Source organism: Chroicocephalus ridibundus, chromosome 3 (assembly GCF_963924245.1).
Source record: "Chroicocephalus ridibundus chromosome 3, bChrRid1.1, whole genome shotgun sequence".
Lineage (NCBI taxonomy): Eukaryota > Metazoa > Chordata > Aves > Charadriiformes > Laridae > Chroicocephalus > Chroicocephalus ridibundus.
In genome coordinates, this window is record NC_086286.1 from 11,435,921 (window position 1) to 11,454,925 (window position 19,005).

General features: G+C 45.4%; 1 protein-coding gene across 4 annotated transcripts in view; it reads left to right on the forward strand.

Moving 5' to 3' along the window:
• Positions 1-206: 206 nt before the first annotated feature.
• Positions 207-19,005, forward strand: part of RIN2 (Ras and Rab interactor 2) — an 83,944-nt gene continuing 65,145 nt past the window's right edge. Inside the window, exon 1 of one of the 4 annotated variants that reach the window (XM_063327962.1) lies at positions 207-390. The gene's annotated coding sequence lies outside the window, so the exon portion shown is untranslated. Of the gene's footprint in view, positions 560-19,005 lie in introns of all 4 variants that reach the window. The other 3 variants (XM_063327961.1, XM_063327964.1, XM_063327965.1) reach the window with 3 other exon arrangements.

The following is a 19,005-nucleotide window of genomic DNA, read 5'->3' on the forward strand; positions in this document are numbered from 1 at the left end:
ACTGGCCCCGCAGCTGGGACGGGGGGGGCGGGGGCCGTGCCCGGCCTCCGGGAGCGCCCCTGGAGCCCACCCTGGCTCCGTTCTCGGGGCGTCCCCGATGCCGGTACCGGCCCTTCCCCCCAGGAGGAAGCAGAGGGCGGAGAGGGGCCCGGGCGCTGCCCGCCGCCCGGCTGCAGCCGCAGGCTCGGAGCTGGGAAGGGAGGGCCGGGAGCGGAGCGGGAGGCGGGCGCATGGCGCAGGCGCCTGGCCCCAGGGGGGAGCCGGCTCCGGGGTGAAGGGAGGGGCGGCCCCAGCCGAGCCGAGCTGCGCGGCGGGCACAAAGCCGCGGCCCCTCCCCGTCCCTCGGCCCGGCCCCCGCCAGCGCTGCCCGTTGCTGGCCGGCGGTGTGAGGTAAGGGGCGGGCGAGGGAATCGCGGCCCGCCGGGGCCGGGCTGGAGGGGGCCGTTGGAAACCGCCTGCCCCGAGCGGGCGGACCGGAGGAGGCGAGGGCCGCGGAGCAGGCCGGTGCCGGCCGCGGGCTGAGCCGGGAAGCGTCGCCCTCTGCCCCGCCGGGACGCAGGTGAGGAGCCGGGCTGCAGCCAGTGCGCTCTTCCTCGCCCTCTTCCCCAGCTGGGCCGCCGCCGCCTCCTCCTCCGGCGGCGGCCAAGGGGAGGCCGGGTCGGGCCCCATCTCCCCGCGGCAGCTCCCGGGGGATCGCGCACCCCGGGCCGGCGCCCCGCCGCTCGGCGCCAGGCCGCTGCCCGAGGACTCCGCTGCCTGGCCGGCCCCGGCTGGCCGGGGACCCTCGCCGTGCGCTTCCAGCCGCGCCGTCCGGCCGAGGCTCCCTCCTGCCGCTCCTCCCTTGGTGTAAGTGGGTCAGGCAGCCGGGGGAGGAGCGGCTCGGTGCCCGTTCGCGGCGCCGGCCCGGCAGCTCGGCGGCACACGCTGTGAAGCGCAGTTCGGCCGGGCTTAACGAGGAGCGCTCGGTCTGGGCATCTGCAGCCCTTCTCTGACCGGAATAGGGGTTCCCGGGGCCCAAAAGACGGGGATATAACGTACGTCTTGCCAATTTATCTTCTGGAACATTTCCTTCTAAATATTATGGTGAAAGCTTATTTTAAATCACACAGATCTGGTTTGATAGGTGCAGAAAGGCAGAAGGTGTAGTTTCCCCTGTTAGCTCGACTCCTTTGTCTCATCCCTCCAAGCTACTCGGCTCTCGCTTGTTTTATTTGCTTATTTCGTAAAGCATAACTCCGCAGCCCTTTTAAGTAAGGAACATCTCTGTGTGCCTTTGCCAGCACAGCTGTGTTGATGAGGATTGAGCAAAACGTGATTTCCACCTGGTATTTCTCTGCGGGCAAAAGCCTTGGGGGGGGGGGGTAAGACAGGACCCTGCTTGCGGGAGTGCCCTTCCTCCGTTAGAACATAACTTACGGGCAGCAGCTGAGCTGGAGTTAATTGTATTTGCAGCAGCGTGTGTTTGCCCAGGTGTGGGCTGCAGGGCTGATGAGGCAGTGGTCAGAAGGGCAGGTACTGGGAGCTGGAGACTCTACTACTTTGCAGCAACCCCATCCTCAACTCAGCGACGTCTGCGCTGACTCTGTGAGTAATGCTGTGTCTTGCTGGGATAAAATATGCCACCAGAGCTGTGGAGCGCAGCTCTTGTGTTTCCTCAGACCTGTGTTAAGCTTCATTAGTTTTAATCTGTCTAGCTCTAAAAATATTTAATTGTTAATAGCTTACTCGGGACCTGAATATTTAATTAGATGAGCAGGAAGACTATGGTACATAGAGCTGTCTGTTAATCACCCAGCTACGCAGGAAAACCGTGCTGTGATTCTGAAGACGTTTATATGGAACGGTCCCCTGTGTTTTGCCATATGTAATCCTAGGATGCGTTTAATTTCGTTGAAGAGGATTTGTATTCAATCCACTGCCTCATTCTTTGTGTTAATTAAAAGCATAAACTAATAATTCCCAAGAGTATCAGCAACACTGACTTCTCTGAAAATGGTGATGGAATGGCTGTGTGGAAGAAGGCTCCTGTGTGTTCCTAGGAATGCACTCACCAAATGGGTTTTGGGGCTGACTTTTTTTTTTTCTTCAAGGGGTTTCTGTAGGTTTCGGTCTGTTTCTATTTGGTAAACTTGGAAATGTTTGGATGTTTTGTTTGGTTTTGCCCCTCACCAGGTTTGGGATCAGACAGCACTGTTGGAAATGGGCTTCCAAGGTGAGGTGTCTCTGGTGTCTGTCAAAACTGGGTTGTGCCGTGGCTGTCGTGTAGTTTCCTCTGCAGCTAAGGCTGTAAAAGGGCAGCTAGCTTAAGTATTAGTCTGGGCTGAGAAATCAATCCTGTTAAGCCTCAGGATTTCGAGGTTGCTCAAAAAGCTTCTGGTGGCTTGAGAAACTTTTGTGCTGAACAAGGTGCAAACCCAGGAATGCATAATCTCTGCTATTCAGAGCACGGGTGGCCCAGCTGTGGGGTTGTTTTGCTTTTGTTTTGTTGTTTTGGGGGTTTTTTTCCAGAAGTTCAAATTCTCTCGCATCAGGGCTATGCCACGCACATGGTATGAGGCTGTGGTGGCCAGGGGTCTGCTGGCAGCCAGTGCCCCTGGCATGGCGGGGTGAGGTGTGTCGGGGGCTCTCGTGGCTGACTCCGGTGGATTGCTCTGTCACCCTGTTGCACTCCTGTCCAACTCGGCATCCCGTGCTCCAGCTCTGAGTCCGAGTTCTCTGCGTGAAACTCTGCTCCAGTGTCTGCCCTCCCCGCCCCCGGCCAGCTCGCTGAAGCATAGAGTGCGGGATCAGCTGTGTGAGGGGTTTGGCCTGTGGCTAACAGGGCCAGGAAAGTCGGCTCCTGTTGCTCTCAAGTATATCAAATGTGGAAGATGACTAGCTCTTTTACTTAAGGCTCAGGGGCATTTTTTGATTGTTTCTAAAGATCGATCAAACAGAGTAGTTACTAAGGCACCGAATGAGTAGTATGGTGGCTGAGTTTTTCACAAAGGAGCTACTGCTTTAAAAAAAAAAAAGGCAGAACAGTGCTGTCAATATAGCAGTTAAGGAGCTTCTGTTATCTACTAGAACAATGTAGCTGTCGCATCGTAGTGATAAGTAATGTAACTTGTCTCCCATCAGCAGGAGGGAATTGATGGAGTACTCTACGACGTAGATATCCTCTCAGCCGTTTTCTTAATGCCTGTAACCAGACTGCTATCACAGCGTATTAGCCCTGTAGGATCATTGAGGGGCTCTGGATGGGGAGCTGAAAGGGGCTCAAGAGCAAATTTGTGGTCTTACCTTGCAGACACAGTGACTCCAAGCACAGAATGGAGCAACGTACAGAAAACTGGTTCTGTGGTCATGTGTATTGCAGGCTCCGTGGCTGTGCAGGACTCGCCTGTGGCTCTAAATACTTGGCATACCGTACAGATCTTGAAAATAAGAGGTTTACGTGCCCCTAATCTGTAACTGGAGATTTATCAAGATGTGTCTCAAAAAACCTCTAAAATTCCTTACTTAGGAGTTGCTTGGGGAAAATGCTAAGCAGAGTCAAGTGTTGCCAGTTAAACCGTTTGTTTTGTTAAAGTCACTTATTATTCATTTGGTAGTGTGTATCAGGAGAGGCGATGGAAGTGCAACTAAATATTTGGCACCCTATCTTAAATTGAGTCATTGGGTAACAAAACAGAGGTGGTGTAGCAGGAATTGCGTGGATATGAGGCTCTAATTTCCAATACGTGTCTTAGTTTAGAACACTGAAAATAAATTATTCCTGACACATGAAGAGCTACAGCGAGACACTTGATGCAATACAGTTATTCCATATCTGCTTATGGAACACATTACTGGGAGCTGGAAAGGATGTCGTGTCCAGTTCTTCGCATTTAAGGTGCTTATGACCTAAAGTAGGACTGCATATGGTCATTAGTTTTATCTGATATTCTACCACCTGCAGTTACCCAATCCTACGGCGCGCTGGTTCAGCCTACCATACTTGTTCAGGAGCCTTGAGTATTTGCAGTTTGAGCAAGACGAGGAGAAAGGGCTGGCAAGGACGTGGAATGTTCTTTCTCTCGGCTGCTGTGAGGTGCAGTACGGTTTGTTTGTGGAAGGGCGGCTGCTACTGCTTCGCGTTCTTGGCGGTAGAGCCTGAAGTGCTTATGTGGTCTGATCCTGCTTTGGGTCTGGGCCCTATGTGGTACCTGGCAGGGGAGCCGTTCTGTTCTGTAACCCAGCCTGTTCTAATTTGGCATAGAGGGCCTTTTGTAGATGCACCAAGACAAACGCGTACAGTCTTTCCTCTGCCTTCTTGTTCTGCAACGCTGCCACAGAAATGAAAGGTGATGAGGGCCTTCCCAGGCATCACGGCGAGTCTCAGCCCATGGCTGCCTCCACGCTGGATCTCCTGCCCTGAAAAGCACCTGCTCTCCCAGCTGGTGATGTGATGGGCAAGATGGAGACAAAGGTTCATGCAGTGTGGAAGCACAAGTCCTTTCCTCATCCAGGTGCTGCATGGCTTGACCCGGTCACAGCAGCCCTTGTGAAAAGTGGTCCCTGTGGCGTGGGCAGGCATGGTGGGACCCAGACCTGCTCCATCCCTCCAGCAGCTCTGGCCCAGCCTCCCCTTTGACGCCCTTCTTGTGGAAGTAGGGCTGGCCTGCCTTTCCTTTGGTAGGATGTCTTGGCTGAGAAGAGCTCCTGGGCAGGAGCTGGGTGAGGAGGAGGTTGGTGAAGGGGCTGGTGGCTGAGAGGGGAGATCTTTGGCTCAATGGTGGGTCGGGGAGTCACCCCAAAACCTGCATCTGGTGCCTGAGGAGGCAGGGGAAGCAGGGCGGGAGTCTCAGCACAGAAGTGTCAGTAACTGCCTTTTTTCAGCCAAGTGTTGTTGCCTGAAGTTTTCAGGTTAAAAAAAAAAAAAAAAGCAGAGTAATGTAGCATAGCATTCCCAGGATGGGAAGTCCATCACTTGTGAGGATCGTTCTTCAGTCAGAGCAGAGCAGGCCTAGTTCTCCTCTCTTGGCAGTAAGTTTTATCCTCGCTCTGTTAACTTCAAGGGAGTTGCTCCTGAATTTGTGCTATTCGTTGCGAATGCTGAATCAGGTCCCAAGAGCCTGGTCTTGTCCTCGTAACTTTTTGTTGCCTTTTGTAGTTTTTATGAGCCTGCGTGTATAAAGCCCATGCTTAACTCTTAAATAAAACTGAAAATTTTGCAGTATGGCTAAAGCCATATTTCTCTCCAATTTGTTGTGGTTTTTTTTTTTCTTGCATATCATTTACTGAAAGTTTGAAGAAAGATTTAAATGTTTTCTCTAAGAAAAGTGACTAGAATTGATTCACTTGTAATTGCAAGACTGCTAGTATATCCATCTGTTGCGTGCTTAGGAGAGATTGGGGGATATATCTTGTATTTTTGTCTGTCGTTCGGTCTTAGTTTGATTTGCAGTTGTTTGAAAATGCTTATCTGACGACTGCAATGCTTTGAAAAGAAGCTGGCTGGTAAAGCAGGTGTGGATTTTTGGTGGTTTTGTTTTTCTGCCTTGAGATGAGCAGAGAGAAATTACACGTGAAGGAAGGGAATTGTGGAGCTGCAGTCGCGTTTTCTCGGTAGGTTAATTCTGTATTTTTGGAAATGCTGTTCTAAACAATTAGCTCACTTGAAAATTACTGAACACTATTAATGCCGTACTGTTCTCTTTGAAGCTGGTAGGGATTCTACCATCCACGTGAATATGGGAGAGAAGTATGAAGATCTTGCCGTGGTAGAATGAGGAGGAGGTTACTGGAGTCCTACCAGTCCTCTGGCAGGAATTCTGTCATATGGAATTATCATGTATGATTTGGAATTAGTGAACACATTTGTACTGGGTGTTGTGTGAAGAGACTGTTAATGGTGCTGCACCATGGAGGATTCTGGTCTGTGAAGATGATCAAGAGGGCAGGATGAGACAAAGGCGGTGCGTTTGTCCGCCTGATCTTGGAACGGGGTTTCCAGGATAGCCTTGTAAATGAAAGCTGTTGGAAGATGTCTTACCCATGACTTGTTGCTGAAGAGTAAAAGCCCTGCTTTGCACATAAGCAGGTGTTGTCTTTCTGAGTTTTGGAAAGTCTGAAAGCACTGAATTATTTTGTACGGTATTTAAAAACTAAGGGATAAATCCTTAGCTGCAAATTACTGTTGCTCCATTACAACCAGTGGAGCGCCGCAAATTGACTCTGGTGAGGAGTCCCTCAGTCCTCATGTACACAGGCTTAGAGACAGAAACAACTTTATTTTGAGGGGCTTTCCTCAAAAAAAAAAAAAAAAAAGCTATTCTTGTTCTTCACTCCGCCAGCTCCAGAATGTGAATGTCATCTGGCCAAATGCCCAGGACCAAACACAGTGCTTTAAACACGGTCTCACAAGTGGTTTGTAAAGGAAAAGAAAAAACAAAAACTTTTTTGACTTTTAAATGGATCTCTTAACTTTTTTTTTTTTGCATCCAAAATGATGTCTTTGGCTTCTACTTTATATTTACTGAACACAAATCCGTGCTTTCCAGTAATTAACTCCAGGGTTCTTTGACCCTGACTTTGTTGAAACATACTTCCAACGTGAAAATGACCCAAAGTCTCTTACCGGTTTTCCTTTCACGCATGATGCGTGTTATTACATACGCTGACGTTCCCTTTCTTAACTTGCCTGTGGATCCGTAGCCTCGTCTTCCTCTTAAGTCTTTGCTTAGTAATTTCTCTTAATGGCATGCTTTTTGAGCATGTGCCAAGATACGTATTTAAATACATTTGAGGATGAATGCGTGGAAAGCAATGGACGTACTTGCGTGACTAACCTGACCGTGTTCCTCGCTGAGCTTACTGGTTCGGCTGAGACGCAGACCTGTGGAGCGTGCGAGGGTGGCGGAAAGCAGGTCTGAATGTGTGATCAGAGCCCCGCATCGAGTCAGTGCGAGGAGAAATGTTATTTACCACGGAAGAGTACCCTCTTTTGCCTTCCTGACCTGCAGATGCCTGGTCAGGTGCTTACAGCAAAAGCCAAATGCTCTGACATGGGGTAGTTTCTCCTCCGTGGAGCAGTGGGCAGAGTTGTCACCTGTTGTTTTCCAGCTCAACCTGGGCCAACGTGGCAGGGTGCTGCCTTTTACTCAAGCTTCGTGCTGATTCTGTAAGTGAGCCTGGTGTTAACTTTAACTTGGGAATTAAATAAGGCCCAGACTGAGGTGCCTGCTGCCAGTTTTGGATCTGCTTGAGTGGGAAACTGCTCACCACTGCTTGCAAAGAAGTTAAGTTTTTTCAACTTAACTTATCTTTTTTTTTTTTAATACAACCACAAAACAAAACCATAACCTTCACAAAAGTAAACACGCATCCTCTTGCCAGCTGGGGCCTTGGCGTACTTTATGATGTATAACTTGCTGAGACTGTAATTTCTTAGGAAAACAGTGTAGATATTGGCAACTATGAGATGCCAACACTCAGTTAAATTGTCGTAATAAGCAATTTCAGCTACAGCTGGGGATTTAAAAAATATTAATTTCTTCACGATTTTCACAGTAGTTAATGCAAGATGAAAAATCATAATTTGGACGCTTTAAATACGTTGGGAGAAGGAAGCTGGGGCCCTTGCAGTGTGTTTGCTACGGGCCACACCTGTTTGGTTTGCCTGGCTGGGAACCTTCTGGGTGCTCTGGATCACCTAAATTGTGTCTGCCCGTGTGCCACAGTATAACCCCAGTTCGGTACATAGGCTTTACTAGCATCTGTCTAGAGACAGCTGTTAAAAATGGTGGTTGTTGTAGAAGCTGACGAGAGTTCAGTTCTGGGAGGTGTGCGTAGAAAATGTGAATTTTCACTCCTGTGACTTTTACTGCTAATAGTTTGAACTTGATTGACTTAAAGAGCAGCTGCAGTAAAACTCATATCCTGAAGTGTTTCTCTGAGCGTGTGTTAGACCTGGGAGTTGCTGCTGAAGTCATCTTAAGCTGCTTTTAAATAATTGAAATTTTAGAAAGTTATCTTTGAGCCATGAGTAAACCTTTCCGGTAGTTAAATATGCTGGACTTGTAAAACTGTTTAGTTAAGTCAATCATAAATGTGAGTCGAGTCTACTAGCCCCTGTCCCGTGTTCCAAAAAGGTGCCATCCCTGCCACATGAGAAATAGACTGTGGCTCCACTTTAAAGTGGGGTAAAATCCAAGAACTTTTAATACAATAAAAGCAATGAACAAAAGTTATCGCACGGCAGCAATGTTTGAGTCTTACCCACGTGTCATGAGGATTTACACAGAAAGCCTCTGTTCTAACTTCTATCAGTGGTCTTCGTTTTATATAGCAGTGTATACTTCTTTGCACACTGTGCTGCTTGGATTTTTTGGCTTATTTGATCAGAGAAAAAAAATGAAGATACACCATCAAGTGAGCAGCTAGCTTTCCTTTGGTTAATTCAAATTTTCTATTTAATGGTCCGTAAAAATTCTTAACTCGTGTTTGTTGCACTGGTAAGTGCACAAGTTATCCATTTTGGCAGGCATTCCCTACAAAGATATTCTCAGCATTTGTTTTGCAGTATTAAAATATTTAACTTTATTGCAAATTTTTTTTTCTGGAAGATGTGATCTGCCAAGATAAATATTTGGTTTGCTATAGTGTGGATTCATTTTTTGATGTCTATATGAAGAGCATTATTTCATCCCTTGGTATTTCATGAATGACGGGGCATATGTTAGCTATCACTTATAGTGTGTTTCCCATATGGTTCACAACGGCTCTGGAGGCCAGAGAAGTGTTTTAGCTCTATCTTGCATGTCTTGTTCTTTGCTAAAGACAGTATACTAGCATGTGCAGGCTCTTTGGGCAGACATACCAGCCATCTTCCTTTACTGCTGATAGTCTTCGGTTTGCCATGCCGTAGTCTAGACTTGAGAACCATTGCATTTACTATTCCGTAGTGAGCTGGAGGCATATTTTGTTCACTTTATTAGTATCGCAACCCGAGAGTTATGACTAAATGCAGCCTTTTATTTAAGGTTTATTTCAGGCTAAGGAATCTATAATATTGTGTTAACTTCACTGACGCTCTGTGTGTTGCTTTTATAGTACTCTGTTTTCTTAGCATTTAAAGTTGTTTTACGTGTTTTAAGAAGAGACAGTAGGAGACAGCTGTCTTTCAGTAGTTAGTAATAATCAACCTTATTAGTCCTAATGTTGACCATCTAATAATAATGTTCCTGGCAGGCTTTTGGTCGCACCACTGGAGTACGATATGTAAAACTAGGGAAAGTTCTTGGGCCTTGGGATAGGCCGAGTAGGATGTTTAACTGAGGATTGGATGGAGACGCTAACTTGGAAGTAGTGAATCGAACAAAGTAATCTTAATATCAACGCATTGTTTTGTACCACCTTTCCCTTCACAAATAAAGGCATGTGTTTATCAGTGTAGTTAAAACTCCTGCTAAGAGGCAATGCGTCGGTTGTGAAGGGAAGGCTCCATGGGTTTTTATTTAGTTGGGTCTTCCAGTTCCCACATGCGGTGAGGTCACGTGCCCTGCGCAGTCCTGTCCCTGAGGATGTTTCCTTTCCAGGCAGGGACGGGCTTGTAACGCTTGTCACCAGTGTTTCCTCTGTCAGGGTGCAGTGTGCCCTTTGGGTCCAGCAGAATGGGAAGATAGCCTTTATTTTGCTAGTGGAAATCTTCATTTCGAACATTGTACTGGAGTCTGGTGCATTAAAATGACATGAATTTAAGAAAGGTAGATCATAGGTTCAGCTCGTGCTCAGTAAGCTTTCCATTCAGTAAGGTGTTTATACTTTACAATTTTAGCCATGAGTGGTCCATTAGTTTTTCTGTTTGTGCTTTTTCTAACCAATGCACTTTGTTAAACGACCGCTGGTGCAGCATAGGCCAACAGATTGCATTTCACTCTTGAAACTATGGTTAAAGATCCTTACAAAACCAAAACACCAAGTCTAGCAAGCTACAGGTTGTATACGCTATCCCTAACAACCGTAAAGCCCTATTTAGTCTGAACGTACAATCTCAAAAGAAAAACAGCTTATGTGAAGCTTTGGCAAAGTTCATTAGGTATGAAGGCTGTAGGGTGACTCTTTCAGTATTTTATGGAATCCCTTGCTTTTGTGTGTCTAGTGGCTAGCATGGAAAGGTGGTTGTCAGTCAAAAGCTTTTTGTTTCAAGCTTGACAGCTTTTAATTGAAAGCAATATGGTTATTTGCTTGGCTACTTAAACCCATTTCTAGGCTAGCATCTTCTCACTGCCTTTCTAACAGTCATTAACCCCAGCAAGGTCTCAGACCTTCCTCTTTCAGATCCAGTTCAGCAAAGCACCTGCACTGGAGTCAGTTCCACTCTACTGTGTTCAGTTTTGGTCCCCGCTATACAAAAAAAGATGTATAAACAGGCTGAATGGGGCCCAGAGAAGGGCTGCTAAGATGATGAAGCGACTGGGAAGTCTGCCATATGAGGAAAGGCTGAGAGAATTGGCTTTGTTCAACCTTGAGGAAAGAAGGCTTAGGGGAGACCTTATCACCATGTTCCAGTATTTAAGAAGATGGAGAGTCCCTTTTTACAAGGAGTCACATGGAAAAGACAAGAGGTAATGGGTACAAGTTACTCCTGGGGGAATTCCGATTGGAAACAAGAGGAAAAATTTTGCCAATGAGAACAATCAGCCATTGGAATAATCTTCCCCAGGGAAGTTGGTGGATTCCCTGTCATTAGAGACTTTTAAGGTTTTGCTGGGTATGGCACTGGGCCATCTTGTCTAGACTGTGTTTTTGCCAAGCAAGGTTGGACCAGATGCTCCTTGAAATCCCTTTCAACCTGGTATTCTATGACTCTAGTGTGGCGAGTCCTTGGGTCTGTGTTGTGGGTATGTAGGCTAATTCCGAGTTGCGCGTAAGATGATCATCAATTAAATGCTGGACCTCCCAAGGCTACCCATAAATGTCTTGGGTTGTTGGAAAGTGGTTAAGTTATCATTTCCAGGGGCAGTCTCTTAAGTTCCAGCCTTGGTGGTCGTGAAAAGACAAATTAAACTGTTACTGTTCCAGGCCTGATTATGATACTGTGATGTCAGTGTAATTTGTCTGTGGGTGTGAAATGTGTGAGTGCAAGGATAGGTATATTTCTGTGTGAATTTATGCATTTGAGGAGATTGGAGAGAGATGCTTTTTTGTGACGAGCTGCCAAGAAGCACGACAGCTGTTGGAAGGTGCTTGGAATGCATTTCTGATCAAGAGATTAATGAGCAGAAATTGTCAAAAGTTCACTGAACGTGCAGGCCTTAAAAGTAGCTGTTGCTGCTGAATTCTGCAGTGCTGGTAGCATGGGGTGGTCAGTGTTTGGTACTGTACAAAGAAGCAATGGTAGAAAGCTTAGACTGACACGTCAGTAGCAGGAAGGGCAAAGCGTGGAAGGAGAAATGGAACTGCAGTGAGAAAAATGATTTAGATGCTTTTAAAGCTGAGTTACGGTCTAGGTCTCTTTCCAGTATGCTTTGCTGAACAATAGATTCCCTGGACAAGAGGGACCACTGCAGTTGTATTCTGTATACATTCTACAGAAATGTATATTCTGCAGAATATAACTTTTACCTGAAGGGAGAAGGGGGGGAAAAACCCCTGTGTTCAGCCCTTCAGGCTAAGAATAAATGTAGAAAACATGAGCTGAATGCAGCTGAATGTTAGGCTGGCAGCTGACGGCAGCTGGTTCCATTAGAGTTTGAGCTATAAAGGCAAGCAGAAGAGCTTTGCTCCTGTTTGAACCCAGCAGCAGCTTTAGGGAGCCCACCTCATTGTAGCAGCCCCTCTGGGCTGGTGAAGAAGGGGATGGGAAGAGTGGACCAGCAGTCCTTCTAGGCTTATGTTTTCCTGGTTGTCAAGGTGTACTCAGCATCGAATACCAGCTAATTACTTGGAGGTCCGGGGCAGGCAGGTGTTGGCCTCAGCAAGGTCTTTCTGCGCAGCTTCAGTTCTCCTGCGTGCAGGCCTTGGGGGAAGTAATGGAGCATGTTTCGTTTCTGTCTGTGTAGGAAGCTGATACCAGCTGGTCGTTGTTCATGTTCACCTTCTCCAGCAGGGGTTGGGGTAGGACTTTGCAAGTAGGAGGAGACACAGATCCTGCCCGCATGAGGTCATGGCCCATGAGCTGTGAAAGAAAGATGTTTACTTCCTCCTTGTTTTGCCTTTTGGTGCTAACAGTTTGGAAGGAAGGCAGAATGGGAAAGAAAGAATGAGTTTTAGGGGTGGATTGAGTTCTAGCTCAGTCACAGCAGGTCAGGTTACTCACTGGAGGGATTTGTGACTCCTCAGAGACATGAGTTCGTGTTTGTGCAGGGGATGCATCACAGCTGAGGTACAGAAGAATAGAGAGAAGTGAACTTGTTGGTGTTTATTTTAAGAGCCGTTGATAGATTTTTGGTGAAGGTTTCTTTCATGTTGCTGAATTTATACAAATAAGCTGTATAAAAATAACTGGCACCACGTGTAGAATCAATAAGCTAGTGCCGTGTTAAGTCTTGAAACTGCGGTATGTAGCCACAAGAACTATTCTCACCCATTGGCAGCTTTCCCTTTATTATCTACAGAAAGGGAATGATGGAATTTCTGTTAGCTGTTACTCAAACAATTTAACTTCTCATTTGTAAAAGGACCAAGAAGACCTGTATCCCAATATGCTTAGCCCCAGCTCCCCATACACAATGATTGCCAATGTTTGTTGTTAGCAGTCATGGGAATTTTCTGGTATTAGTGCGTCAGCAAGAATTAAACCTAGACAATATCTTGTCATCTGACTGCTGCCTCACTTTCTGGGTTTGATCGCATTTGATTCACGTTCGAAAGAAAAAAAAAAAACCTGACACTAACAAACTCTGTATTTGACCTACATACATAGTAGCCCCCAGCATGGCAAATATTGTGGAGTCACCGATGTGTTTTATTTCAGAATGGTCTGCCGTTGTCAGTACTTTGACCCAGTTTCACCATTTCACCAAATGAGGCTTGTTTTCTTATTTCAAAACACTTTGTCCCAGGAGAGGGGAGAGAGAAAACACATTGTTTACACAAGTAAACTAATAGTGGAGAATTAAACACCCACACTTCCTTCTTCAGGAGTTCCCCTGCTAGTAGTTTCTATGAACTCATAAATCCATCAAGAAAAGAGAAACATCTAGTAGTAATCAAGTGGGTTGTGATGTGACTGTCTGGCGATGATGAAGTTCTCTGTACCACTGGGGGATCAAAAATAGGTTGGACAGAGAAGGTAAAACTGCTCACCCCCAAAACCTAGGGAGGGGGAGGACCTTCTTTCTTCTTTGTCTGGATGAAGACAGCCTGGGACAGGCTTTAAGCCTTTCTCTTAGGAGGAAGACACAGTTAGTAGAGGTAGCATCGATACCTGCGTCTTTAGGTACGGGATTGAACGTGTCCTGGTCTTTTGAGGGACTTGAGGATAGAAGCAGATAGGTGAGTTACTGGGGTGATGATCTTAGACCACCTTCTCAAATACAAGTGTGATGTTGGAAGAAGGGGGAGGAATGAGAAGGCGGCTCAAACCTGTGTAAAATGCCAGATCTTGGAGATGTCATTTAATATGGAATACATCTGTCTTTCCAGGATCCTTATGCAGGTGGCTATGGAGAAAGGACTAGAAAAGGAGAAGAGCTTTAGTAGGAAGTAGAAAATAGTTAAAACTGTGAAATGTGAAGAGAATTGTGTTGGCGGATGGAAAACTCATAGGTAGAGGGAGGAAAGCTAGCAAAGTCGTGGGGTTTCATCCCCAGGGGTTCAGCTGCAAGAGTGAGGGTAAGTTGGGTGTAAGGGCTGGGGTAGGAGAGACTGGGGCTGGTCAGGATACACAGTGAGAGAGGAGAGCTAGTGACGGACAACCTGATGGAAAAAGGGAAGAGCGCCAAGAAAGCGGCAGTAACCTTTGCAATTCGTCAACAATGCAAATGTCAGTGACAGAAGGAGGAACATTAAGATGATAGAGGTACCCGAGATGGTTATCAGAGGGGAAAAGTCATAGGGAGAGGTCAGAGGGAACAATTGTCCTCTGAAGGAGGATCAAGAGGAGCAACATGAGGGCAGGAAGGATGACCGGTGTTTACGTGACTTGGAAGTTACCCAGATTGAGACCCAAGCCAGGAAGCCTGGCTGAGGTCTAACTTTGTCAGTTCCACGGTGTATTTATAAAAAAAGGAAGAGGAGTGGAATAACTTGGGATAGCTATTTCAACAGCCTTCAGCTTTGAATTTCCTGGGTTTCATTGGTGTGTGTCATAACCTTTTTGTTTGCACTACTTAGTATTTTTTTCCATAAAGAAATAGGACGGAAAAAGAAACAATAAACAGCATTTATCAGAATAGTATGTCATGTTTGGCTTTGCTCATTTATTTGGTGAAAGTATATTTAGAAACTAAATTGTAGATTCTAAGTATTTGAGTGTATGAAATTCCCTTGTCCCTAAAAAAGAAAGCATCTCCCAAATGAATCCCCTCAGCCCCCCAAATAAGAAGCAGTTCAGTTATATGAAGAAAAAAAAATTAATATTTTGGAGTTGTATAGTTGGTCTAAGTTGTGGGTGAATTTTCTGATAAAACAGTCACTTTTTATAGCAGGTCTTGTAGTCTTGTTCCTTATAGGAAATGTACAGGTGCCTCAAGTGATTTTGAGGATTTAAACTTCCTTCCTAATTTTTCCAAATAGGTCAAGTAGGAGCAATATTATTGTATTAGTAGTAGTAGTATATATTATTAATTACATATATTGTATTGCCATTATATATTCATATTATATTAATATTATTACATTATTTATTATAGTATTATGCTATCTGAAGAACTGTTAGATTGCCCTATTTACACCTCCCCCCTTGCCCTCAAACAGACAAGAAATAATGTTCAAATTAAGGTTGTTTTCTCTCTGGGATCTTGTTTGTTGCTTGTGTTGGTTTTAATTTTGGTTTGGGTGGTTTGGGTTTTTTTAAACCCCTAGTAACATTATCATAGAATGTGTTGGGTTGGAAGGGACCTTCAAAGGTCACCTAGTCCAACCCCCCGGCAGTAAGCAGGGACATCTCCAACTAGATCAGGTTGCTCAGAGCCTCATCAAGCCTGGCCTTGAATGTCTTCAGGGATGGGGCCTCCACCACCTCTCTGGGCAAAATAAGTCTAGGCATTTCATCTCCTGTAATGTGTATGTGGCATAGCTGAAAGGACAATGAGAACGCTGTGCTTTGGTGGTTATCCTGCTTGCTGTGTTGGCACACTTGCATGACAGTGAACTGACTCACAGACATGGCTCCGTCTGTTTTTTCCGCTCTGTATAGTCAAAGTGTGGTTCAGGAACAAATTACGTATTCTGAGCTTGATGGTAGCTCTCCCTCTCCAGAAGCCAGGCTAGCAGCACTATGGTGTAGTAGTGCAGAAGGTCTGAAGTCGCTAGTGGGGCAAACCCAGTTCACCAGTCTGTGTCTCTAAAGCCAAAGCAATGATTTCTACGTTGAGTAGCTTATCTGTTCATGGCTAGTGGATCCTAACTAGGTTAGGTCAGTGAAAACTTTCTCTGGTATAGGTGTGTTTTGCTCTCTGGTTTATTTGGATGGCAGGTCTTTGTATGGAGAGCAATGAGTTTGGTTTAATTAAGGGAAAGATTTTCTTGCAGTCTTTTCTGTGCACAAAATAAGTAGATCAAGACATAAGCACTGTTCTTTTAAAGTTGTTTTTTTTTTCTAGTCAAAATATTTTTTGTTCACTAAGAAATAAATCTAACTTGATGGTTTGCAGTGTTTGTGTGCTGATGATTGTACGAGAAGAGCTGGTAACCGTTTGGGAAGTGTGCTACAAAAATCGGTACTTAACGCAGTCGGTTCTGCAAAAATAAGTAGTGAGTGCTGGGTGAAGAAAGCAGCGAACTGTCTGTAATGTCTATGATGGGCAGGTGTTTTAAAATGAACAGTGGAACCACAAAAACTTGCGTGCGATTTTTCCTCATATAGGCTGTTGGATTACGTTAACCTCTTGGTCAGAAAGCAATAGTGGAGATGTAGCCAAGGACATGCAGACACAATTGTTCTGAACAAAAAGCAAATCCACAACTGCATAGCTTGGTTCTGCTCAAGTTAGTCCCTTGGTGCTGACCTGGTGTAATTCAGTATGTAGGACGCTTTGCTTTCTTCTTAGACATGTTGAAAATTTGATCGTTTTGAGATCTAAGCATTTCAGTGGATTTACACCAGCTGGCCCAGAGCGTGTAGTCCACTTATTTCAGGAGGGAAAAATCAAGTTCAATCGCTCTAATTTTTTCCCGTTTATTTCATGTTAGATCAATGTTCGTGTATCGCTCACTGGGTGAGCTGCCAATTTTTTGTATGTATTTTCCGGCGGTAGATAAATAACAGTTGTGGTTTGTTTAGCCAAGTTGTCCCTGTAGGAAAATGGACATCCAAACTCCTCTTGCTGCTGCTGATACCTAGCTCCGCCAGTACATGTAATTGTTTGCTCAGAGTTTAGAGCTTTCTGCACCTGGAGATGTTTTCTCACCCTGCCTGTGTGTATCACTTGCTAATAAATACAAAGCTAAAACTCCTATTTATTTAACGTGATATGCTTTTTGATTTTGTGATTTCTATTGGATTATGCAAATGTAGTAATTCCTGCGTGATGAAAAGTAAAAATGGATTTTGGAGGGGTGAGGGGCTCCCACCCCTGTGAGAAATTGAGAAAGAAAAACCATGTTTTTCCTCTGATAACTTGTTCTTTCAAAACAAGCAAACATAAAAGCCAAAAAAAAAAAAAAGTGAAGCAACCTGTAACATGAAGTCTTCTACTTGATTTTGTTATTTGTTTTATATTAGATAGACATTCCAGAAAATACTCCAGTGCTGAAAGGGAATACGTACACCTTTGTGAAGTCTTGGCAAAACCCAGAGTTTGGAAGGGGCCTCCAGAGGTCAGCTGGTCCCGCTCCCCTTCCAGTGGGATCAGGGTGCTCAGGACCTTGTACCACTGAGCTTTCAGTGTCTCCAAAGACGGAGACACCTCTGCCTCTCTGGATCCGTCTCCCAGTGCTTGAATACCCTTACGGTGAAAACCTTTTCCTACATTGTGTCTTGTCCTTCTAGTAATGTGCTTTTGGGAAGAGTTTGGTTTTTCTTCTCTACACCCTCCTGGTAGGTAGTTGTAGACACCAATAAGATCTTTCCTAACAGAGCATTACAGAGCAAAGAAAATTTAACTGAAATGAACCAAATGAGTGTAGCAGTTCTTTGTAGTTTGGAGGTAACGTGTCTGTGTGTCTCAGTGGAAGTAAGTTTCCTTCACGTGTGCTTCCGATGTTCGTTCTTCTTTTGTGTGGTCTCTTCCCGTTTCTTTGTGATACGTCCCGCTCCTCTGATCGTACCTTTCTTTCCTCTGTATGTGCACTGATGACAGCAAAGGGTTATCATACGTGACCCCCTTCATCACAGTATCTGAAACTCTGTCAGTGCTAAGTGGTTTAATCCTTGAAAAAACCCAGGGAGGTTACGGCAGTACTGTTCCCAGTTTTCATGGGAAACAAAGACTGGTTATGTATCAAAGTCTTGCCAAATCCGAGACCAGTGTCTTAAATCTTGAGAGCCCATTAACCACTGGGACTTTTTGTCTTAATGGAACCATGCATGGGGTCAAAGAGGGCACATACACCTCCTGAAATCACAAAAACATCTTTCTCTCTTAAAGATGCCACACTGTTTAGATTTATTTCATTTTAGGTACACCTGTAATCCTAAAAGCGATTCAAATCGTCCCCTTGCTGCTGGGCTAATTCTTTTAAAGGTGGCTGGAGGATGAGGCATCAGCAGGATTTGCAAAGAAGGCCGAGCTGGGGTGCTGGCAGTGCGAGCGTTGAGGCTAGCTGGTGCTACGGAACGTGATGGTGGCTTTCTCCGCTGCTGCAAGCAGTGAAAGCCGTCACTTCTGCACTGACACTACTTGTTGTATTGTTAAGGTCACTTAACCTGCTGGCTAATACGTAATCACGTACGCGAGGACTGTGGGAACACTAGTGTTGAGTACAGGCTTGCACGGCTGTGGTATCCTGTGGGTTGTGTGCCTTGGGATGTGTTATTGTGCAGCTTCTTGATACCGTGAATGTAGCTTTTGGTAAACGGACTGAGTTTATACAGTCCACGAAATTACTATTTTGTGTAATACGCTAATAGCTTGAATAAAGAAAAAAGGGTGAAATTGTTTCTAACTAAGGGCTAAATTGAGAAGTGGCCCCGGTGGTTTCATGTCTTCACAGTTTTTACTTAGAAATTAAAATATTAGACCTTACCATGGACTCGGCTGAAATAAAGCTACTGTATGTTTAACTGCCTCAACTTATTACGCGCAGAGGGAGAGCTACCTGTGTACTGAAGAGGAGCAGCTACTGTCACTGGGAGCCATCTGAAAAACAAAGTGTCAAGTGTAGTACATTTGATGACCCGATTCCATAGCTAATAGGTAAAACATTAGGTCAGTGGGGGCCCAATGACACAATTTACATATTTTCTTTCGAATATGTCACACGAAAGATGAGCCGAAGGTCAACACCAGAATAGGAAAATGCTGTTTGCTCCCTAGTTAATCATTGCCTTGATGCGTCACGCTGTGCTGAAGTCGAGGTGCACAGCAAATGATGCTTTTGAGCGTTTGTATTGAACGGTCTCAGGGTGAGCAGTACAAGCTTTTAAGTAGACCTTGGAATAACAGACGCGCTCGGTGATTATGGGTTTCTTACGGACTCTTCTTGCATCCCATTTAGTGTGCTCTACACTGAATCTCATGCCAGTACTTGTGGACATCGATGGAGATCTCTGTTGATTTTATGAAACACAGGATGTAGCTACTTAAGCTGCATCCTAAGCCAGTTAGGCACTGGCTACCTCCTGAACAATGGTTTACTTCTTTTAAATACAGAGTTGAACAAAGAATAATCTTTGCAAAACATTTCTTAGGGAATAATGAAACAGTTGCTTGCGAT